This window comes from Etheostoma spectabile, chromosome 24, assembly GCF_008692095.1.
Source record: "Etheostoma spectabile isolate EspeVRDwgs_2016 chromosome 24, UIUC_Espe_1.0, whole genome shotgun sequence".
Lineage (NCBI taxonomy): Eukaryota > Metazoa > Chordata > Actinopteri > Perciformes > Percidae > Etheostoma > Etheostoma spectabile.
The window spans coordinates 5,695,050-5,720,014 of NC_045756.1; the positions used below are offsets into that span (position 1 = coordinate 5,695,050).

Here is a 24,965-nt window from a genome sequence, read left to right on the forward strand (position 1 = left end):
TTTTGGGAGATTGACTTTTCAGAGCAGAGACTTGACATGATTAGTGTTTACATTGAATCTGAAGGGAAGGAATGTAAAAAAAAGACAACCACCATTCAACTCGAAAAAGTCATATAACCATTCCAATGACTCCGAAGCTGTTCGGTTAAGGTAAATATTAAGCTAAAAAAAAAAAAATTGCACGCAACGCAAACTGGACGAACTTATTTTATATTTATAGTTCAAAAGTTACGTTTTGGGCAATACCACACTGGAAATGTGTAAGGCAACCTGCTGTAGAGGCTTCTGACAACAGCAAAAAGAAAAGTTTGAGGAACCACTTATCCTCTCCACAGGACTACACAAGCTGTGAAGTCTCACTGAACCGTTTGTACTCCTTGTCAAGTTTCCATGGCAACATTGCACTCTCATCTTATTCGGTTGATGATTAAAAAACGCACTAGGGTGAATAAAATGAGCTGAACTGGAGTGGAAATGGGGGGAGGATGAGTGGGAAAAAAAAGTATTCCAGTCTGTCTTTGTCCTTTTTTTTTTTTTTTTGGGATGTTTCGATAGCAATTAGCAGTATTCCCCTCAAGTGGGAGACTGCTGACACTTTGAAGATCAGATTAACCAATTAGAGAGAGATAAGGGTCTACTGAGTTACACCCTCCCCATTTCATCATGTAAGGTACACGCTGGTGAGATAAAAGGATATTTAGGGGGCAACGTAGGTGGCTAATGCTATCAGCAACCAGCAACAGAAGTTCTTTTTTCCCCCGTGTGAATTAAAGCAACATTCCAAGCAAAAAGAGTGCACCTTTCCCTCCTACCAAGTGTAAACAAAGTGGCAGATGTGCCTCACGCAGGAAATGAAATGACCACACGGCCTTTTCTATATTTGTCTGTCAATCTTCAGGTGGAAAAAACAAACCCAGAAGGATCTGAGAGCTAGGATGCTTTTCTCCAGCCCGCCCAGGCTGACAATGCCACAGAAATGTGTTGGGGGGGGGCAGGAAAAGAAACAGCAACAATACTATTGTTGCTGTATTGGTCGGCATCGTGACAACTACAAACCAAACATCAGACAAAGCTGTTTTGTACTTCCTAGTCTCTATTTGTCAAAGCAGATGTGAAATATGGCAAACTTTTTATGGACTGAAATTTAAACTTTTATGGATACGTTTGAGTTTTGTTTTTTTATTTTATTTTGAGTAAATGATCTTCACAGTCACAGTACTGTAGGTCACATCTGATAGTATTCTACAAGACTTTTCAAAAACTTAGTACAAAAATGTTCTTTATTGGGAGCAAAATCAAAGAAAGCTGCCACAGAAGTCGCACATGCTTCTATTTAATGCATTGGCCTTGCTTAGGTCAAAGTTGCACATATAATTCCTTAATGTAGTACTTTAAACTGGAGTTACAGTGTAGCAGACTTGGTTCCTTAAGTTTCCCACTTTTGAACAGATCAAAAAACTGAACCTGGATTTCCTTGATCCCTGTGACCCCATAGCAGGTGAGAAGTATTAGTCGTAGCATTGAGCCTGTGGCAGCCAGCTGTCGGTCTCACACACGCTCCGGCACCCACGAGACACATACACACAACCACACCCACACACGCACACAATTGCACATGCAAACGCCCATGCTCAGATACTGTTAACATGTCTCAGCACACAGAAGATGCTATCAAATTGAATAACCTGACCTCTGGAAAGTTTCAGTAAAGCACACACTTGTACATGACGAATAACATGCAGAGTGTACAGCAAGCACCGATGTATAATCTGTGTATAGAAGTTTTTGCATTCAAGTAAACCATCCAGCTAAATGGGTCCTCTCCCATAGAACTATTAGACTTCCTCCCTCTTAAGTGTAAGAAAGCCCATTCAGGACCTTTTTAAAGCCGTTTTATATTCACACACACTCGCACAGCACTCAAGTACACACACATTTTAAGCATGCCTTAAGGCACTGTCTCCTGTCTTTTTGTATCTTGGGCTTTAAGCAACTACCAACACACAGCGGCTCTTTGAAATTGGGTCACACAAAACAGACTCTCACATGCAACGTCACTCCAACCACACACACAAAGACACACACACACACACACAGACACACATATACAAACACACACAATTTAATGTGTTGATATTCACCTCTTAAGAATCAAAAAGAGAAGAGAGAAAAGATTCAAATTTCATAAAAGAATGTAACCATTTCACAAAATCTGTTGTTGATGGCATGTTTTAGGGGCTAAACATGGAAAATATAACACAAAATGAAAGTTTTTGTAAAGCTGCCTCAGAACTCAAATGATGCATTTATAGCAATCGGAGCTCATTCGTAATTATTTACTCCACATTAAAAACAAACACCTTGTTATAAATGTGAATTCATCAACTGTTCCTGCTGAAGTTTCTTCTAGACCACGATACAGATGGCTCCACAGCACTCATTGGCTGAGTCCTGAACCCACCGCTCTATCATTATCATTCCAGTAAGGCTGGCACTCAACGCTTCCACTCCTCATTTCCACTGAGAATACAATCTGAGCTGAGATGGAGGGTGAAAGCATACGGGAATCCCCCAGGGACTTGTAGACTTAAGTAAACTAAGAGGAACGCAAAATCCCACAGAGACAGCCTTCCCCCTCCCCTCCTTCCCCCCATAATAGTCTGAATAACCAAACAAAACAAGCTCCTCCACTCCTCTTACCTTCCACATGATTAAAATCCCATCATCCACAAATAAAGTGAAAAAGAGAGGAAGAGAGAGAGGTGGGGAGAGAGTGGCGGCTATCTTTGGCTCTCTCTCTCCTCTGTGGGACGCGCTACCAGCAGCAGAAGCGACGGCAGTGGTGGCATGCAGCGAACTTGGGAGTCAGTGAGGATGTGGATATGTCTCCGTGGCTGTGTCATCACCTCTCATGACATGTTTCCTCCCCTGCCTGTGTAAGCCTTTCCATCCTGACCCAGCAGAGAGAGAGAGAGAGAGAGAGAGAGAGAGGGAGTGAGAGAAAGAGAGCAGGGGACAAACTAGTGCACCGCCCTCCTCTCAATCTCCCCTTCCCCTCCTCTTCCTCTCCGTCCATCCCTCCTCTCTGTTACCCTGTATTCAAATCTACCAGTGGGCTGCCCTGCCTCTAAGTAGGCCAATCACTGAACAAGGGGGGGTGGAGTCCGGGCCGGCTGTGTGCAAGTGTGTGTGTGCAGTCAGATGTGTCATATCTGTGCGTTTGTGTGCATGTGTACTTGTTCTCGCACATATGCTCGCTTGCATGCAAACTCGTATGTGGATATGTGTGTCCACATGCAGGCAGTCTAAAGCCAAGTTACATCTTGCACTGGAGTAAAAGGACCTCGCTGGGATATTTACACCTTTCTACCATTGTTTTTCTCAAATCTTGTGTTCAATTAATAGCCAAGTTGTGTCTTGCGCCCAGCATGAACAAATGAAGTCACGCCAGTCCCCAAATACGCAGTCGCATTTAACTTACGTCCTTTGAGTATTTGCTCTGTCTCCCATTCAATTGAAGTCTGTATGACAAAGTCAAGCATGTATTTCCTTTTTGGGTACAATCTCCTTTTTGTTGAAACTTTTCCCCGCCAATGCACATCTCTCTTGTGTGCTGTTAGCAGTTTGTAATCACTCTGCTCAGTGTTCTTTACCCACATTAAAACCATGTTTCCATTTTTTTAGAACTGAGCGTGGGACAATTTTATTGAATGGAAGGTCCATAAGCAAATGGTTTATGTGACGACTACTTAAAAAGTGCAGTACGAGTTCTTGCATGGTTTCAGTGCGATTTTATTTTTGTCTCAAAGTGTAGGCACCTCTTCTTGAGCCGCTAGCTGCCGGCCCCCTGAATACTCTGTAGAAAAGCCCGGTCTCAGGAGACCACACGGGGTGTAACGTCAAACAAACAGTAGGGGCACAGGACGGGCACCAAAATACAACAAATCACTCCAGCCAATCACCGACAAGTTGTCAATGCACACATCGGTTTAAATTATGTTTTCTCATGAATCGATTACCACTGCCGGGGTTGCAACTGAAATAATAGGCTAAAGCAACGACAGTTTATGGAAAATACAAGTGTTATAATGTTCACATGTATATCTTTTATTTGATTGGCAAAGCCTGGGTTGATTGAACAAGCTGTTAACCGCCGTGACATGGCATATGTACAACCGCGGTTGTTAGGTGAGGCTGGGTTACTGAAAGAAATCCAGGGCATGGTCATCTTGTTTTGCAGTACAGGCCTCTGCATTCTCACAACTGACATGGTTGATGTAGCATAATGCACTAACTCAAACAATCCCAAAACATGGTCATGTCATAGCCTACTCATCACACTTAATTCAAGTCATTTCTACTCAGTTGTTTTGTTACTGCAGATGTTTTACATTAAAAGCATACAAAGAATGTGAGTATGGCTGCCATAAGATTTTTTTTTTTTTTTTGTTATTTAAAACATCTATGAGAGTAGAATGTTGCATTCATGTTTTATTGGAGTAATTGTAATTACTGGTTTCGGCTTAAGAAGTGCGAACAGACATGTTTTTACAACCAAGAAACTTGTTTTTAAAGCTGAAATGCATCTGACTGGGAATCTCTGCCATCCATGTCACATGACATCGACATGGAAAGAACACCAATTAGACCAAAAGAAAAACGGCAACATAGATCTGATTGCAATTAATGAGTGTGTGAAAACAACCTTTCTGTTAGAGAAACTCAAAGCGAAGATGGTGAATATTTGAGTCGTCGTCATACTGATGGAGTTAGTGCTTTGCAACTGTTATTTACTAATTAAAAACATTCATCTGTCTCCAATTCTGTATCCATGACACGTCCTCAGCAGCAATTTAACCTTTGGAACTTTTAATGTCTCCCAGCTGTCTCTACCTTGCAACTTCAGCTGTTTTGGCTGCTACTCATAAAAAACAACCCCCATTTTTATGCGGCCCACAAGGAAAGAAGCTTAAATTAATCTCAAATCAGTCATTTACCATCCCATACGAGGCAATCTTTGATCAGAAATCCTTAGCAGGCATCTGCCGTCCCATTGCGTACCTCCCAGTCATATCTTATTCACTGTGGATGGTGCTCTTAGTCCTGCCAATTGTACATAACCGAAAGAGGGGGAAAAAATCATCATCCCCAAACATTTTTTCAGAACTTTACAGTCGATGTGAAAGCTTTAAGCCAGCTGCTCAATGGTTGCTATATCCCAAATAATCCCTAACATTCTGCCCTAAGGGAGTAAGTCCTGTTTGCAAAGAGCTATGGGTTAAATTCCTTCCTGTATCCAGGACTGCATGATCCTAGAGCCAGAAATGGCCTTTTGGCCCCAAATTGTGTTTTGTACATCAAATGGAACTGTTTGTTTGGGTCTGATAAGTCCCAGAAAGCGTGTCCAAAATTGAATGCACCACTGAAAAACCAAGCGCTGACAGACATTTCAATTAGATAAAGTGTTTTGGAATTCCTGTAAGTTCAGTTTCAAATGTTCTTTCACCAATTTGACTCTGATATATCAAATGGATGTTGTTGGGTGAATGCAGTGAAGGGTCTTGACACAAACATCTTCCCTGAATTTAGAAAATTCAATTTCACTGATCATGGAGGCATGTTATACCTAAACAAATACCATAATGTGCTACATGGCCATTAGCAGGCAGGGTTGGGATGGCATGTTTCATATACAGCTTTTTTTGTGGTGGATGGTTACTACCCTGCGTGTGTGTCCACGAACAGCGTTTGGACGTTTGTGCTGTTGTGGGGATTGTGGCTGTGTGTGTTTCTGGCGGTTGGAGTGGGATCAGTCGGGCTGAGGCAGCTCCTTAACAATGCTTCCCTGGAAAAGGACAGGAAAAGAGTTTCCATCTTGGGTCAGTTCCCAGCAAGAGCAATACCGCTAACTTCCTCAACACTACTAGTCCCCCAAGATATTAAGTGTTCAATCACCCCAGCAAGAAGAAAAATATAGGGCACATACATTACATACATACAGTGCATTGACGTCAATGTAGAGAAATATTTTTTCATACTGAGAGTGAATATGTTGAATATGTACTGTGTATCCATACAGTATATATGTATGTTGTTGCGTTGTGAAATCAGAATGTATGTCTGAACCACACTTTCAAGCATGTGAGTAAGACTCCACCTAGCTACCAGTAGATTGAGACAATTTAAATTTGCTTGAAAAGGAAACAATCAAAATTTTACCCATTCTTTTACAACATGCTTTGAAAGTCACCTCTTCCCCTCATCTCTTCCGAAGCCAGTCAAACTACAACAACTATTGTTAGAGTTAATAATGCTAGTCTGCTAAAAGGCTGGATTTGTGAGCATAACAAATGATTTAGGGTTGGTAGTTTGATTATCATGCCGAAGCTTGCTTTTCAAATATAACAAAAATAATAAGTTAAGAAGAGAAAATAAATCTCTATCTATGAAGGGATAGCTCCAGCCACATGAAGGGAGAGGTTGTACCTGCTCTGAATGGCCACACTCAAAATTGCAGTGAAAAGCTGCCAGTCACAGTGAAAGACAAGGTGCAATTATTTATTAAATATGGAGATAATGGCACGCACGTTCAGAGAGATCCTGTAACCCTGCTTAATTTCTCACCTCCACACGACTAGCCAATCAATGCTGATGAGGGCAAATGTTGAATACAGAAATTATTGATTTATAGATGTGGCAACAACTGTCCCACCATCCAACAAGCTCTACTGTTACTTTGTGTCAGCATTTTAATGCAAAAATTTAGAAATCACATACAAATAAAGCTCAACATAATGCAATATGGTGCTTTTTATGCGGACCACCGTAAAAAAAGGAATTTTTTGTATTTTATTTATAGTTTAGCCTGCAGGGAGACCGTTGTGGAGAATACAGGCTCATGTTATTTCATTGATGCCAGAATGTAGATGGAGATACTGCACAGTCCTTGCATTTGAAAGTTGTTTTTTTTCTCCCCTTGGAAGTTATCCAACGGCACTCTTCAGAATTAAAGCGCACAGACCCAAGGCCTCTTCGTTCATTCAAGTCTTTCAGCTGAGAAAAAACTGTAGCTGAGGCTTTGTCAGCACCGCAAAGTCAAGTTTTTCACCTTGAACTACATGTTCCTGTCTTGCCACTGGTGATATTACGATTGGGCTCCAAATGACATTGTGCAAGTAGAGATGGGGGTAGTGAGTTCAGAATCCTAATTTAACACGCACAATGGACATCTTTTAAGATTCCTGCACAGAAATACAACCAAAAGAGATGATGACACTGCTTTTGCTCTTAAGAAACTATCCCTCAAGGTGTTTGTGTATCCAATGCAGTTATTTTGCATATTTTGATTTTACTCAGGTTTTATTGTCACTTTTAAATGGCACCAAAGAAATCAAGCAAAAAGAAGATAAAAGATGCTTTGACAATAAAGCTAGTAAAATGTCTTTAAACATGTTTTTTTAATTGTTTTCTTTATACCTCAGCTTCTACATTTATTTATGAAATGTAGGGGGAGAAAACTTCTCTTGCCCTTTCCATTTTCCTACATTTCCATGACAGCTCTTTGAATTTAGGAAAGCTGGCTTTTACTGAGTTTAGAGGTCTTATTTTTAACAACCAGGAATGTGCGGAATGCGGTGGAGACCGTCTCCTCTCTCGGGGTGAGACCATTACGGGGATAAAGCACGACGAGGTTACAACCAAGACCTTTGCAGAGGGCACTAACGCTGTGGGTAGTCTGGGATTTGCAGGATTTACTTAAAACATGTGCAGATGGACACTTAAAGGGGTCTCAATCTAGGCAAAATCTGCATCCTTTAATCCAAACGGCCACATATTTTACAGTTAAACAACCATGAGCTCCATCTGCATATTGTCTTCCAGAGGCATCTTTATGACTTTGATATACAGATTCTTAAAACCATGCCTAGTTACTGATCACTATCTTAGACAGTACATTAGATATACATTCATATTGCGTGACTCATGTGAGGCTAGAAGATATTCTGTACGGCTGACATACAATTGCCACGGAGTGTGGTCGGGTCTCACCCCGGCCCTTAAGAAATTGTGTGAAATTGTGACCATTTTGTGAAGCAGTTCTGTAATTACAGCTAAGGCCCCTTTTGGGAAAAACGCATTTCACCTCAAACTGACCTCTGGCCTTCTAAATGAGTTCACATGCGGGCTGTAAAGCGCTCGCTTTAATCAGCAAGGGGAAGATGGACGGCTGGTACCAGCCGAGCACAGAAAAGAAAGTAGGAAAGAAGCAGTTTGGGTTTAGTTGAGAAGATTCTGTTGGTGAGTCTGGGAGCTATCTGTCTCTGTCAAGTGACATCTGTGAATGAACTGATCTAATCAGAGAGAAACTAATACAAAGAGAGGCCCACGAAAACAGATTTTAAGATGGGAGGGGGAGCTAGATTAAGAGAGATGGAGTGTGATGGGGAGAGCAAGAGAGATAAAGAGAGACAAAGAAGTCTAAGTAATAAACCGTAAAGGTAGCTGCACTATTTTCTCTTAAATAGATTTAAATAGATTTGTTTGGTATGCAGTGTTGTCTAGGATCTTCATTTTGTAGTTTGGGTGAACTGACCCTTTTTTCTTTTTTTTTTTTGCTTTTTTAAATATGCCCACTGAGTCTGAGACTCATTATCACTGATGATTCAATATTTGGAAAACAGTAATCCCGAAGTGTGTGTGTGTGTGTGTGTGTGTGTGTGTGTGTGTGTGTGTGTGTGTGTGTGTGTGTGTGTGTGTGTGTGTGTGTGTGTGTGTGTGTGTGTGTGTGTGTGTGTTTGTGTGTGTGTGTGTGTGTGTGTGTGTAATCATGTCCTTGAACTGTCAGAAACATTCCCTCCGGTGCTTGAAAAGTTTTCAGGCCATAAGATTCTTTAAATGTTTTTTTTTTTTTTAAACGGACACGGAACACTGCGAACATCAGTTCAAATGCCATTGCGAGGGAATTAAACCAGTCTGCCGATCAACAGAAATATTTTGATTCACTGCTGCTTGTGAATATCTAACGAGGAACGTGAGGCAACTGAGATCAGAGTGAGTAATAAAAAAACTCTGACTCAAACGTAGTCGTAAACATCTTTACCCTGCCTGCTCCTTTCGACCATGACAAAGTGGATGCCATTAAAAACATCCAAGGACATAAAGCAAGAAAGGGCATTCTTTGTCAGATTATAGATCAAATTCAGAGCATCCAGGAGCAATTTTTGTACATTATGCATTCACACAGACGCACGCATGTAGATCCATTGCCTGAATCTGACGCAGTCACAAGCAGCAAAGGCTTAAGGGCATTCTCTGTTACACCAAAGAAATTCAGTTCGACATCATCAATGCAAATAGACCCATACACAGTCAAGCACACAGACACTTAAATGCCCGAAAGCGCACACACAAATCCGTGCATGCAAGGGCGCACATACTGAGAAACATACACACAGATGGACACGCACATACAAATATATGGGTGTCAGGCAGCATCATCATTAGCTCCCAGCAGGCCTAAAACAGTGTCCTAAAACTGTCACGGAAGAGTCACGTCCTAGCTGCTCGCCCTCGACACGAACCAACACCAGCTGGCACACCATGGCGACTCGACATAATCCCCAAAAAGACTCAAAATCATCACTTGTTCTAAGAAAAATGCTTTCAAGAGTTAACAAAAGCCTGCTAGCTTTTCTGGAGCGTTCAACTGCATCTCATGCTCTTCCACATCAGCGATTGAAACATTAATAACAAACGGTTGTAGAAAAAAGTTTTATTTCTTACATTAAGATGTCTTTTTTTTTTTTTTTCATTTTGGTGTGGGTGGTATTAATACAGTACCATATCAGCGGATACCCAGACCTACTAATCAGTCTAAATTACCTGGCCTGTCTGTTGTTTGTAAAGGGTCCAAACAATGCTAAAGCTCTGTATTAAGGTCAATAAAGCTGATGACCCGATTTTGATATGCAGTGAAGCATCAAAATCATAGACTTTATAAAATATGGACGTATAGTCCATGGCGTCACCCATAGGTTTCTGAAGAAACTAAAGGTGCATGGCTCCTCGTGGCAGTACCTGACATCACCTAACTCGCCTGCTGTCATGGCATCTAACTTTCACTCAAAGCAGCACCTACTTATTGAAATTTGAATGGGTGTTATAAAATGAACCCACATAAACTGGTAGTTGTCTTGAAGGGTGAAATTAACTATAGAGGCCAAAACAAATTTTTGCACCAGCCTTTAAACGTGTTTATTTCTGCTGTAAAGTTGGGCATATTACATTTTTGAAAGCAGCCTCAAGTCCGACCGATTATATCAGCGGGCCAATACTATTGATCAATATTAGGCTTTTTTTTAAATTCTTTTTTTATTTTCATCTTAAATGAATATAAAAATGACCCTGTTGGCAACACTTGATTTTTTTTTTGTTAATGTGTTTTTGTTTAAAGGACTTTAAGTTTATATCTTAAGCTTGTTTTTATACATTTTAATTATCAGAACTTTAATATATATTTGATGTTCCTCTGTTCTGTTGTGACAAAACAAATCTTCATATTATTTTAGTGAGAACTTATAAAAAACTACAAATAACTAATGTTAGGGAAATCTGTTTTGCAACGCGTTTCTGGATTTTTTTTTTTTTTTTTTTTTTTTTTTTTTTTTTTTTTTTTTTTTTTTATATATGTCGGCCGATATATCTGCATATCGGATTTTTCAAAAACCAAATATCCGTATTGGTATCTGCCTTAAATAACCTTTTATTGTTCGGGGTATAGCCTCAAGTGGCCAAGTTTAATTAACAAAATGCAATTGCACATCCGCTGCATGTAATAAGTCACTGGTTACCATGCACCACATGAGTAGTGTAACAGGCTCTCAGGCGGTCACTGTCACACACGGCTGAGTCTCCCAGCTAATGTGCTATTTCAGGCGTCACTACATTATCTATTAAAATTCTCACACGGAGTAAAGTGCAGTATAGCTGCCTTGTTGTATTGAGTGAAATAAGGGTGTGATGAGCCATAGGAAATTCTCTTCACTTCTCTTCCTTTGAGCCTGGGGTAAAAGCAAATCTAATTTAAAATATATGTAGAGTTCATGGGAGAAAGGAAGATCACTAAGTCCTTATATTCTCCTCTGAAGTACAGTCATATTCAAACTGCTGTCCTCGTTATGTTCAATATGAAGCCATCCAATTAGTACATTGATGTATCTCGCCACAATGCTCCGCTTGTATTTCACCCCCTATCACGTCACCATTTGTCCCAGGAAGTTGTATAACCCTTCATTTGGTCTCACAAGCTTATTTATAAAGGACAGCTAACAAGCATTGCCTTTCAGTATAATCAGTCCTAATAAAGAAAAAAGAAAAGTGCTTTACCTTGAACCGGTATAATAGCTGAAGTAAAATGAATGCAGCAATTAACAAGCCCATGAAATAACCCGATAGGCTAACTGGAAGTTGGCATCACATAGCAGCACTGGTGACCTTTGAGGCTGAATCTCTCCAATCCAGTGCCAATGATACAATCAGCCGAGCCTGAAACCGCTCCACCTGGGACACACATTACTATTGTGGGCACAAAAATGCATTAATACTAACGTTCCGCAGTTTGGGAAGCACAAATCTGTCATTTGTAGCTATGGAGGAGGTAATAGAAAATACTATGTGACGATGTTTGAAAAGCAAGTTGTTATTTTAAAGTCATATGCTGCTGCTTTAGATAAGCATTCCCACGGTGAAAAAAAATTGACTTTTTCCCAGGTGTGCCGAATGACAGCATGAAGCTTGAATAAGTTATAAGTGAAAGTCAGTTTCTGTGTGTGTGTGTGTGTGTGTGTGTGTGTGTGTGTGTGTGTGTGTCTGTCTGTGTCTGTGTGTGTGTGTCTGTGTGTGTGTGTGTGTGTGTGTAGATTTATGGGCCTGCCATAACTTGTGACAGGGAGAGTGCACACATAAAAAGTAGAATGTGGGAACATCTCACTTTGCTCATAGTGAATATAAAAAGCTTATCTGTGGCCAGGGAAAGAATCAGACGTTAGCTACAGATGACTTTGAAAGAGGAATCGAAAGTGGGAATATTAATTAAATGACATGCATTTTGTATGAAGATGGGGAGGGGGCTTCGTACAGTGTGATGGCAGCGTGACTACAGTAGAAGACAGCCATGAATTATAAATGGAATAAACGATGGTCTCAGTTGGATCATTAATGGTTTGAATTATTTATAATGTCTATTGGTCTTAGCTGTGATTTTAATAAAGCATACATTTTATTAGGGTTAGGGCTTACTTAAAGGTGTCCGTGATCCAAATGTAAATAAAGGGGTTGTCTCAAAACCCAAGACTGGAACCTGCAATCACTCTCAAATTTATTGATAGTTACTCCACATTAATGTGAGTTTGTCTATCAAGATTGGCTAGTGCTAATGTCATGAAACACTCTTTAAAGAAGCTCAGTGATTTTTTTCTTTTTTTTTCTATTCATACCCTTTCAGTATTTGAATGACAGAAGTAGGGCATGCAGCTATCAATGTACCTGTTTGATACATGATGATTGATGCAACAGCAAGGCAATGGAAATGATCTTCACACCCATACTGTAGGAATATCTGCTAATGCAACTCTGTCTCCTATGGAAATGTACATATTCCTAATTTGTTTTGCCATTTACAGTATGTTGATGGGGGCGGATACAGTTGTTGCTGCCCGGGTTATCTTCACTGACAGCATTTTTTTTTGTTTTTACAGTGTAGGAAGTGCAACATTAAGAGCAGGGTTTCCATTCTGAATCTTACATGTTGTTACTCACAAATAAAATTTAAAAGAAACAAATACAGGAGGTACAAGAGGCAGATACAAATATCTATGTCACTTCTAATGCAGTATTTAGACAGGCAGCCATACACAGGTAGATGTGCTAGCCTTCAGAGGTGCATCCCAGAGGACAATGCTTCTTAAAGTGAATGACATTTGCTTCCAACGTGGCCGCATGCCTTTGCTACATGTCTTGTTTCAAGATTGAGCTTGAGCTGTCCCCTCAGGCTGAGCCATCGCTTGGTCTCTATTCTTCTAACATCAGCACAGATAAATACTGCCTGCCACACACACACACACACTCGCACACGCATTGACCTCAGAGATTGATCAATAAACCCCCCACAGCGTGTGCCCAAAACAAACAAGGCAATCCATAATTGGCCATTTGTGATATTGCATTTCTCTCCCTCTGCCCAGTGTCATACATCTCAGCAAACGTTGTCTGTTTGCTCGAAAGAATCTGTTCCGAACAATGTGGTTTTGTTTAAATGTTTGAACCTTCCTTGGAAAGCACCGCCTCCTATTTAACACGCATCAAGTTGAAGAGGCCAAAACTGAATTGTGATTTGACAAAATGATATGCTAGAACAGTGGCCCATAAGCTAAACTTGGTTCCTTTTTACTACTTTTTACTGTACATTTCACCCCAGTTAGAGTCATCGCAGCATCTAAGGTTTTCCTGTTGTCGATATACCACAACATGTACCACAACACGCTTTGTTGGCGCAAGTTTTGCAGATGCACAGTGATCAGGAATAATGACTATCATACCAAGCAATGGAAGAATTGGTCAATATAAATACAGGACAACTCAAAGAGAGGCTTATGCATCTCCATGACTAAAGCTGAGCTGTCCAAAATAAAACAAATCGGGTTGCACAGTGAAAGCTATTTGGCTTACAGCTTTTCATGGTGAGGAGAACTAGCTGTCCCACGCTGTTCCCACACAGGAACGCCTCATCTGGAGGGATGATCTATTAAATCATAGAAATATGCACTGGTGGAAGAAGTATTCAGATCCTTTACTACTACCTGAAATTCTTCCTTAAGGAAGATTTACTGATAATTGGCCCAATCTACTTAGTAACAGAAGTTAGAACAATGTTTATACGTTTTGAAGGATATTTGTATTTGTTGGTAGCGCCCCAAATTGGCCAATGCAATATAATTTGTGATGCTATTGCAGTTCAGATGGCACTTAAATAGTTGAATTATCCTTCAAGATAATTAAATGAAAGCTCCCTTTAGCACTGCGTTTGTGCACAATTTTCCATAACAGTGTGGTTTCTAAGTGACTGATCCTGTTGACTAGACACATTCCTTCTGTGGTTTTCCCTCCCAACTGATGTGGACCAAAAGTGATCATATCTCAGTAAACATCTATTAGACTGCTTTGCTTTGTTCAGACGGCACGCGACTCCAGTCGTTGTTTAAAGCCTGGCCTGTGCACTTTGTATTTTACAAGCCTCCACATTGGATTTGTGTTTGGACAATATACTATTTTGCTGCCATTCTTATATTGGTTGTCTTGGTAATAATATTTGTACATGCTGACTAAGACTGTTTTCTGGGTGCACTACAATGTTTAGCTTTCTGGGGGATTTAATGGTGGCAGTGCTCCATTCCGTTGGCAGTTATAGTTCTAATTTTTCCTGTCTTGTTGTTTTTAGACAGATCAGATTTTTATTTTCTCCCACTGGAGCCGAGAAAGTCAAAGCACAGCTTGAATTTTTGTTACCCCAACATTCATAGTTGTAATGAATGAAAGCCTGCTGGTATGCTTTGCGGTTTTGGTTACAAATCACAACACTGCATCTGAAAAAAACCTGCTCCCCATAATTATAAAGCATCTTTTCCTGGAATCACATGGGGGAACATGATGTAATATTATGATACAGTGATAAAAGTGCTCATTTCTAGCCACATTTGAAACATAGAACTCCACTTTTCCAGCTCTGGGAACAGCTGTCCCAACACTGTTCTCCCAGTTTATAAATTCTCCACAAGGACACATCGATCCACTTTTGCTTGTAGGCCAGACATTGACTCTGATTTTCAGCTAATCAAAGCCAATTAATGCAGGCAGCAGTATGCACACAATGCTGCAGCCTTAATAAATGGCATAATAAGCTGCACACACAGGCAATGACTTTGTGAACCAGAGGAGACGAATAGTGTCAGCTATTATGTGGTTGAGAATGATCTTGCTCAAATTACCTTGTGCTGGTATTTAGGAGGTATTTTCTATTGTATTCTCATCTTGTGATAATCCCTTTTCAGAATGTGTTGACTCCAAAAGCTATTGAAAATAATAAATCAGTCAAATCAACATATTTCCCTTAATGGCAATAATCCAGACACCACTGGCCATTCATTCATTCATTGATTCATTGTCTTTACCTTACATTACTCATACAGGACAGCCTCCTATTGCATGACCAACAAATGGTCATAGAAATTGAGACATGTATAACTGTATTTTGACAGAACTTGAAATATAATGAGTAATCAAAGCACCAGTTTCACATTAAGCGTTTTTATTTTCCAGTAGGGGCATTGAGATCTGTGGGGGAAATTTAAATAAATGAATCTGAATAGTGTAAATGCAGTTTTCTTCCTACATACTCCTTATACGTACATTGTCATAGTTTATCTGATTATTTTAACTAATTTATTTTGTCTGGCCACTGTCCTGATAGTTGGTTTTGAGAGTGACTCCGTAAATGAGGTCAGAGAATGGGATTTAATTTACAGATGGATGCTTCAGAAAACACATTGAGAAGCACTATGTGGAAAAAATCACAACCTATACATCCATTTGAATGTAAGCGCTGATTTAGCTCAGCAGGGATGCCAATGCAGAAGGCTCTGACAAAGAAATGCTAAAGAATTCCACTTGGCTATACTTTTTTTCTGTAATGCAATGCAGCAACATGTGCAAGTGCACAATGCTGCTAGATTAGTTTGCAACATGAACACTGTATTTCTAGCAACCGTGATAACTTTTCAGAGTTAAAATCCTGTCTCATACCATTCTAGTTGCTGTGCAGTGCTTTGGCGTCTGATTCAAAATCCTAGACCTACCACTCAAATCTGTTTTCCTGGATTGTGTGTGATGTCTCTCAGGTACCAGAAACAATAAGCCCCCCCCCCCCCCCCCCCCCCCCCCCCCCCCCCCCTCCCCAACACAGTCCATTGCATTGCTTTAATGTAAAGCTGGTTTTCTCTCTGAATGCCCTTTTGTAATTTAAGCCATACACTCAACTTGCTTGCCTCAAAGGTTTTACAGCTTTTTATCAAAAAGCCTTAGTATGTCATGTCATTAAGTGAAGCCAACACCAGCTACCTTACACTAAGGCAACTCAAGAACGAACTGGTTTTCTAGATATTTCAACTTAACCCTTGTATTGTTTTCACTTTTGGGACCCTCTTGTATCCCTCGGGTCAAATTGACCCGTGACTGATTTGGGTTTTTAAAGAATAAATTCTGAAATAAAATTTCATCATAATCTATTAACAAATATTGTGTTTATCTCAATTTCAAAAAACTGAGATAACATATGTTTAGGGAATGCAATAAGTCTCTACTAGAACACAATAAAAATGGAAGTGTGATTAATTTTTTTATCATAAGGTTATAATTGATGTTAAAAATCCACTTTGGAAGAAACATAAGTGGTCATATCCAGAATAATTTTCTGAATTGAGTCAGGAATACATGTTTATCAAAGAGAATAAGGTAAGGCCGTTGATTTTCCGGTAGAAAAAATGTAAAAGTAACTTGTACAATTTTTCGTCTTGTAAAAATTTTAAATGGGTCAATTTGACCGGGATACCATACAAGGGTTAAAAGAAACTTTAAAACACTAACTCTTCATGATTTTCTATTCTTGGAAAAGCACATTTTGCATTTTCTAGGATGGCGAAGGCATGACTTGCCCTACTCTGCCTCTGATTGGTTAGTACTGATTGCCTCACTTGGTTGGATTGGTTATGTTTGCAAATGAGGAGTGAGATTGTTATGGTAAGAATACCAGGATAAGCCAATCAGAGGCAGTGTAGGACAGGACTCTGGACAGGTCTTTGCCATCCCTGGAAACACAAATTCACCTTGGGAACATGTTTTAACCTTTGACCCTTGTAATAGTTTGACACATCAGTGTAGGTATTACCCAAATGAAAGGCATGTGCTATGATATTGGAATTTTGATTGGCTATTGCATGAACTGTGATGCAAAGAAGTTTAAAAAGCTGTTGCCTAGTGCAAATAAACTGCATGCAACTCTGAAATATTATATTTTCTCAAGATTGTCTTTGAGTGTGAGTTCTCGTAGCGGGGATGCTTTCTGTACAAGGTTCCCAGCACATTTAACAATAGTAAGACTCGACTATTGTCCTGTAGTAGCAGGCACAAGCACACAATGTATTAAAAGAAGTTGAATCGCCAACACAGCCGAGCCAAGGCTGTGTGTTTAGCAGAGCCGGAACAGAACAGGGCACTTGACTAGTTCACGATCCATCTCATCACCAAGCCTCTTTGCCTCTTTCAAACTTTGTCATTGTGCGGCTAAACCTTCAAGTGCCATGTTTGGTCACCCGGAGAACAAACCAGTCTATTCACACAGTCCAATACCCTGAGGGTGGATGAAAGGGGGTCATTGCAAATAAAATACCTCTACTTCAATTTAAGCCCCCCCACCCACCCTTTCTCTCTATTCAAACTCATTTTCTCAACAAGAAGGTGGCGATGATCCAGACTTTGGCTGCTCGGGAGCTGTAACGTGAATGCCAAGCTCTCGGCTCCACAGCAGAGAGATGGGATTTTATGGCTACAATGTGGGGGGTTTGGCTGGGCATGAAAAAAATCGGACACATTGGCAGCCGCTGATGCCAAGGCCTCCTAGCTCGAGACCCTGCTGGGCTCCAAATATGGCAAAGACGTTAAAACTAAAAATAATTTGAGCATACTGTTTTCTTAAACGGAAAGAATTTTATTATGTAAAGTAATATTTAAATCAACTGTTCCATTTCATAACCGTGGAGTTATTTAATCTTTGTTTTATTTTTTTCCTGGAAAAATAAAAACAGCCATGGGGGGGGAGTTAAAAGTATTGGGTAGCTAGTATTAGCAGCAGCTATTAAGACAGAGTGTTACCTCCAGAAAAGCCTACAACGCAGATCAATGCCACAGCACTGAGCGTAGTTTGATTGTGGTGTTAGGGCAACAGAACATCATACTCTTGAAGATGATTGCCTTAAAAGGCACAATACTGTACATGTACTTTTAAATTAAGTATCTAGGTGCTATCTTTGCATTTCTCCCACTCATTTACTTCTCACTGTGACAAGCCAAGAACTAGCATCTATGCTTTGGGTTAGTGCCGTATCTCCTAACCCTCCTCCACACACCGCTTCATTTCATTTTAGTTCAGCGCCAGGAGCTCCGGGTACAAAACTGTCACATCCTGCTGCATTCAGCAGCACCTCCCTGTGCACCTCCCTCTCCACATGTCAGCACTGATAAGAGAATGGAGCGTGTGGAATCCATGATGGGGAAAAGAGGGACTGGGGATGTTATGAAGTGCGACTATGTCCGTGACCATGGCAGTAACCTCTTCCTCAAACGTTTGTCTTGGCTTGGCTAGAAGTGAATGATGAAACATTGCATCCTTATTTAAAGCAAAAGGTCAATGTCCTACCAGGACTCTTGAAAACCTAATCTACATAAGATGAGCCTTATTTTTATATTTTTATTTTCTTGCTCACAAAACCATTTCAAAATGAATTAAACATATATTGCAATACAGTCTAAAAGACAAGTTTGTTTTGGGGAAATAGTTTATGACGATACATAGTTTTTAGTCCAGGGCAAAGATATGTTTCTCATTCATTTTAGATTCATGCTGCTCAATCAGCCATAGAGGAATCCTACTGCCTGCACCAGCAGCTAAATGCATTTTAAATCATTATTCAATATTTAGAGCTGTGTGTGTGTGGGTGTGGGCGTGTGTGTGGGCGTGCATGTGTGTGTGTGGGCGTGCGTGCGGGCGTGCGCGCGTGCGTGCGTGCCGGCCTTTAAAGACCAAAACTTTGAAGAGAATATCGGTACAGTCCTAAAATAAGTCCGCAGTGACTTTTAAGGCAGGGGTTCAAAAATATAACCTGCTAAAAGGAAGTGTGAACACGTGCGTTTACCATAAACCTCAACGCTCGGCATGCAACTTAATTAAGTGTTTCATAATTGATAACAAAGTGTATACACTTTTTGTATTATTCATTTTCCATGTCAGTTGCAATTCACGTTAGACACATTGCTTTGCAGTGAAGCGTGGGAGGGTGTTTAATGCTGAAATCTCGCAGAAATGAATGCATACATGAAGGAATTGAAACTACTTTCTTGAAGTCGGAGTTGAACTGTACTTTTGTAATTTTTGCAACGTGAGTGCACATTTGCGTTTTTAAAACCCAGAAGAACAAAGCTGGGGAGGAATCTTTATAAATAATCTTCACTTGGAGGCGTCTGAGTGAACAAACACAACTGAATAAGTCCACAAGGCGTTATGAGTGCTTGTGCATTCAAATGCTTAGATAATTCAGCTTTAGCAACTTCTTATGGCTCATGGAACAAAGCTCTCAAGCCTTAAAGTATGTACACGTTTATTTTGTTACTGAAACGTAAGATGCATCCTTAGAATTCGACAGCACTCTGAGGTCACCAAAGAGACTAACGAAGCCAACAAACCAAAGCCTGGTATTACAATAACGAGCAGAAGATTTAGCTTTGTGACATATCCTGTTCAAATATGGAACATTGACTTCCATAATTCGGACAGGAGTCAAAACAAGCAATTTGTCCATTTGGCTCATGTGCACATAGAAATCAAAATAAATTGGATAATATGTTGGTATAACAAAAAAAAGGCCTTCGGGGTATTTGCGGGTTACTGCTAACAAGCTAGTGGTAAAACATAAACATGGCATTCTGCAAATTGAACATGGAGCACAGAACAGACAGTCCTCAATTTTGCTCGGTTGAAATGTTTCAAGCAGCTAAAAAATGAAAACCCACCTTGGCAGTAGTTATTAGCTGTAGTTAATAGTTCATTAGCTACCGTATATGGCCCAATAACTACTACACGGGTACACATAAAATGCAACTAGATTGTTAAAGTGCAGGGGCTTCATGTGGACACATACACTTGTATTTTAGAACCTTAGATTTGTGTACAACAACTGCAATAGTAATGAAGCAAGTCCCTAATTTAGTTATTATATTTATATAAACTATTGATTTTGTTGGCAACTAAAGAAAATATTTTTTTATTTTCATCAGTCTCTCTCCGGTTTAAATGAAAGATCTAGCAGACCTATGATGAAACATTTTGAGGTCAAGGTTAAATACAAAGCCAACCAAAATTCCACGACTAACACATGGCAGCGAATCGAGTTTAAAACTAAAGACAAAGCTGTGCAAAAGCTGCGCTGAGACAATGACAGCAGCAGACACGTGCATTCAACTCCCACACTTGGACCACATGAGCAATCAAGCCCCCCACACACCCCCCACCCAATCCCGACCAATGTATGACATCCCATTGTGCATGTGCTCCGAGGAAGAAAAAGAGAAAGAGCCTAAACCTATTGCTTCTAAAGGAATGGTCCCAATGAAAGTGAATTAAGCAACAAAGGAGGCACTTACATTCAAGAGCCTCACATGGTCCTCCGACAGAAAAGAGAAGCGTGCAGTGATTCCAGTCTGAGAAAAACAATAGTGAGTAACCTTGAACAGGAGGAGAGAGAGAGAGAGAGATGTAGAGAAAGTCGGGGGGAAAAAAGAGAGTAATAGAGATGGAAAAGAAAGGTGAGAGAGGACGCACATTCATGCATCCACACACACAGCGTACTCGCAAATCAAAACTCTTGGGATCTCTTCTTGCATCTCCCCTCCTCCTTCTCCTCCTGTTCAGCTTCCCCCCCCCCCACCCTTGCCTTCGGGTTTTACTTGTCATGTGTTCAGGCTCAGGCGAGCGTGAAGCGGTCTGTGGAAACCAGCGCTGCAAGTGCTTTGTCCAGTGGTTGGGGAAACTCATGCTTATATTAGGTGGTACATTGAGCTTTGTTGGACCCTTCAGTGTGTTTGATCCAGAGCAGATGGATGGTGAGCCAGGAGACGATATCCAGCATCTTGGCGGGTCTATTACACCGACCTGGGATCTCATCCTAAAAATACAAGAACTAAAAAAATGGTGTATCCTTTAGAACATGTAGATAAATCTTTTAGAGGCATGTGTCCAGTTTCCACAGTTTTCACAGAACAGCTGGCTACAACTTTACATCTCAGTTAAGTCCATCACAGATTATAATGAAAGTCCCGAACTGTAGACACACTCACATTGCCTTAATTCAAATAAAGGAAGGACTCTTGCTGTGCAACCATTTGCTGATTACACAAAATGTTACACACCATATATCTATTTTATTTCTCTCTCTCTCTCTCATTTAAAGAGCTGAAGCAAACTGTCTCAATTTTCAGAAGTGTTTGCAATTTTTTCCCAGCTTTGAGTTGCTGTTAACTTGTAGTGGTTGTCACCTAAGGGAACAGAAGCGCAGAGCAGCGGGATCATCATCATCATCATAAGTTTGCATATTCAAACTCGTTTTTTTTAAAGACTAATGTGGCATTTGATTTCCCAAGAGCTGCTGAGGTGAATGTGACCAGTCTCTTGCCAGAAAAGAAAACCATGTTAAATCCTCCATAACGTTAGTCTTGGTGGGAAGGAAAAATCACTGAATCAACCAACATGTAGACCATTCTCAGACACTAAAGCTCAACATTTACACGGCATATAAAGATGTCCATGTCTTCCTCAATAAAGCAAGCCCCTAATGTTACCATAAACAAATATAATACAGTAGATGATAACCTTTTGAATAGCCACTAATACCACAGTAAGGTAAATCGGAACATTCAAAATATAAAATACAAATATTAACAGTTGTTGTTGTGAAACGTGTGTCTTGGTGGTGATTTTCTTTTAATAGTATAGTATGGAGTAAAGTGAAGTGTTTGCTTGATTGACAGGTGTCTCAGTCCATCACACTCATCTGTGGCATTTACCCCAGCTCAGCTTCAGCCGGCATTCTGATTTGTTTAGTAACTCTTGCAATTATGGTGAGAACAGATGCAAGAGCAAATGCAAGCTTAAAAGCACTGACATCAAAAAAAATGTCAAAACATTTCTCTCCAATGTGTTGCAGAAATCTATTTTTGGCTCACACTGTTCTTCCCCTCTGGAACTTAACACAATGAAGATCTTTCATTTGCATCATGTTATGGTCATTAAATGGCCAGAACAAATGTGTTTTAGAGAGGAATGCATTTGTTTAACTCAACAGATTCATTAATTTTAGCCGTATTGTGCTTAACCCCCATGTTGTCCTCTGGTCAAGTTTGACCCGTTTTCAAAAATTTTGTTAGAAATATGGGACGTTGAAATAAGTGCTGATGATGTTAAAATAAAGTGACAAAACGTTGGACAAAGCATACAATGTTGTGAAAAGCGTTAGAATTTCTAAATATGCGATTTTGAAATCTTGAAAAATACGCAATTATTTGAAAAAAACAGCAAAACGTTGGGATAGGGACAACAAAAGTGTTTTTCATGGTCAACGGGAAGACGACAAAAGAGTTAATGGGATAGTTAGGATTTTTTGTGGGGTTGTATGTATGAGGTCAACACTTCCCCAGTTTGACAAGCAGACAGGAGCACCAAATTGAAAGCCAAGCAAGCATGGGGGCAGCACCAAAACATACTTTAGACACCTAAAATGTCCCACTTAAAACTGATCAATATCAGTTAAGTATACGCTATTGTTAGAATATTTTTACTGCTTTACCTTGCCGTCACACAGCCCTTTCCGGCAGGGAAGGTAAGCTGTTATATCCATCTATGATCTTCACTCAAATCTACCAAGACTCCTTTTAGAGTCTGCTGGCTTTAACGAGTGAATAGATAACAGCTGAAAGAGCTGTCTGACGGCAAGGAAAAGCAGTGAAAATATTCTAAATATAGCAAACATTCAAACTGGCAAAAATACGTTTTGCTGTGTGGCCCTGGCCACAGCAGTACATTGCTTAGCTTTTGTGCCGGTATGACTGCTTCTCCGAACTGCAGGCATGCCAACCACCATCTACTGTAGGTAATACACACTGACTACAGATAAGCACCTCATACAACCCCATTTAAAAAAAAAAAAAACGATCCATCCCTTTAAGGAAAGCAATTTGGACCCCCCGCTTACAGTGGTTAGGATTTAAATGACCTAAGCTGTTCCACCAGCCCCTAACAACATGATCAGCAGCTAAGTCAAGCTCTAACAGGGAGCATACGACCTGCTGATGAGGGCAGACATGCCTAATCATCGGCTTCAGTGCTCAAGGAAAAGAAAGACAGATTAAAGTGAATATTGAATGTGCTGTGCTTTTAAGAGACGGCTATTTCATAGCCAAAGATTACAGAGGATGTAGAGCTGGTTTTCATGTCCGTATCTTCTCTCCCTCATGCCTATGGACATGTAGGGAGATAATCTTGAGATGTGCTGGCTTGCTTGAGAAGTGGTAGGATAATCTCACAATCCACCCAGGAGAAGGCCTTTTGTTTTCAATGTGTATAATCCTAGTTCGGTTATTCATGTGCATCCAATTTTGTGTTTATGCTGAAAGGGTTACTTACCAAAATAGCCCTCTTGTTGCACACTGCATTAATAAGGGCTGTTCTTGTCTACTATAAACAATGCTAAAAGAGCGTGAGTGCTTATTGAGGGCAGAATAGACAATTTACAGTGTAGCTTCCACGAGACATTTGGAGACATTTCAAAGCTGTATTGCTTTTGTCTTTGTGTGAGTTTCAGCTGTCTCAATACCTCCCCAGAGCTCAACCATTAGTCCTAATATGTTCCATGCCAACGTATGGCCTTTTTTTCATGCTTTAATCCTTATTTTGCTGGAATGGAACATACAACAAAAGACCTCCTTGTGTCTTCCATTAATTCTACCTAGAGGTGAGTGGGGCATTTGCTTTAATTCTCTTACCAGTGTACCATCTGTGTCAGGTTGTTGCAGTTTAAACTTTTGTCACATGTCCAGTTCTGGGTAAAGAGGGAAATGGAGGGGGGAAAAAATATCAAAAGCCAGAGTACAACAAGATATTCCTGTAAAATGTTTGTCTGCTGGCATCCAAGTGTAATAGCAGTAAAGATGCACTCCAAATAATCACGACTTCCCTGGTATGATTACATGTCTTTATACATTTCTGCATCTAAGTAACAAGTGATGGCTGCAGCATCCCTGATTGTCGCTCTTAATGCAACCTTAGGGCTGCTGGAGTCATTATATTCATAAATATATAAAATAAGGAGTCAGTTGTTCTTCACCAAGCACTGTGGATGCGGCTTTGAACCAGCATTTACACCTTTACCTTAGGATATTAAATTTACCAAAAATATAGACCGTAGAACATTGACTGACAAAATAAAAAATATTCAAACTTGGAAATTTGTCCAATTAGGGTGATTTGGTTTCTTGAAAAGTCTGGCTGCATCCATGAGCTACTTTTTACCAAGGCCAACAGGAACTCCTGCGCTACTGTACCAAAACATACTGTAGATCATATTATTCCTTTGTAGTTGCAAACAATCTAATAAAATAAATGTAGTTTGTTCACAAAATGTTCACATTCAGACTAGCAAAACTTGCAAACTTTTCTAATCAGGCATTTGTTACACTAAGGTACAGCATGTAACCCTAACCCTGTAAAAGCCTTGTTTTTAGATATAGCCAACATAGTGTGGACACAATCTAAAGGGCAAAACTAAACTTTTTTTTTTTTTTTATAACAAAAGTTGGACCTCTGCCACATTAACTGCCCCCAGCCAACAAGAAGAAACTCTAAGAATGAAGGTGCAGTTTAATGACATCTTGTTAAGTAACTTCTGGGTATTTAAGTGTTACCTTGCTGCTTCAAGGTGCAGATGTGCCCTCATACAGCAGGAGTTTAGTTTATAACCTCCAAAAGTACTGGACATCAAAGAGAATAAATAATGGGATCAATATGTTGCAAAGTGAGTTTATTTCAGTGCCGG

The 24,965-nt window shown here is 40.1% G+C and overlaps 1 protein-coding gene across 2 annotated transcripts in view; it reads right to left on the reverse strand.

Annotated features, from left to right (window-relative positions):
• LOC116673994 (E3 ubiquitin-protein ligase Midline-1) overlaps positions 1–20,649 on the reverse strand; it is a 51,776-nt gene extending 31,127 nt beyond the window's left edge. The window contains exon 1 of one of the 2 annotated variants that reach the window (XM_032506454.1): positions 20,524–20,649. The gene's annotated coding sequence lies outside the window, so the exon portion shown is untranslated. Of the gene's footprint in view, positions 1–2,700; positions 2,999–20,523 lie in introns of those variants that run through there. The other variant, XM_032506453.1, reaches the window with a different exon arrangement.
• Between the last annotated feature and the right edge of the window lie 4,316 nt (positions 20,650–24,965).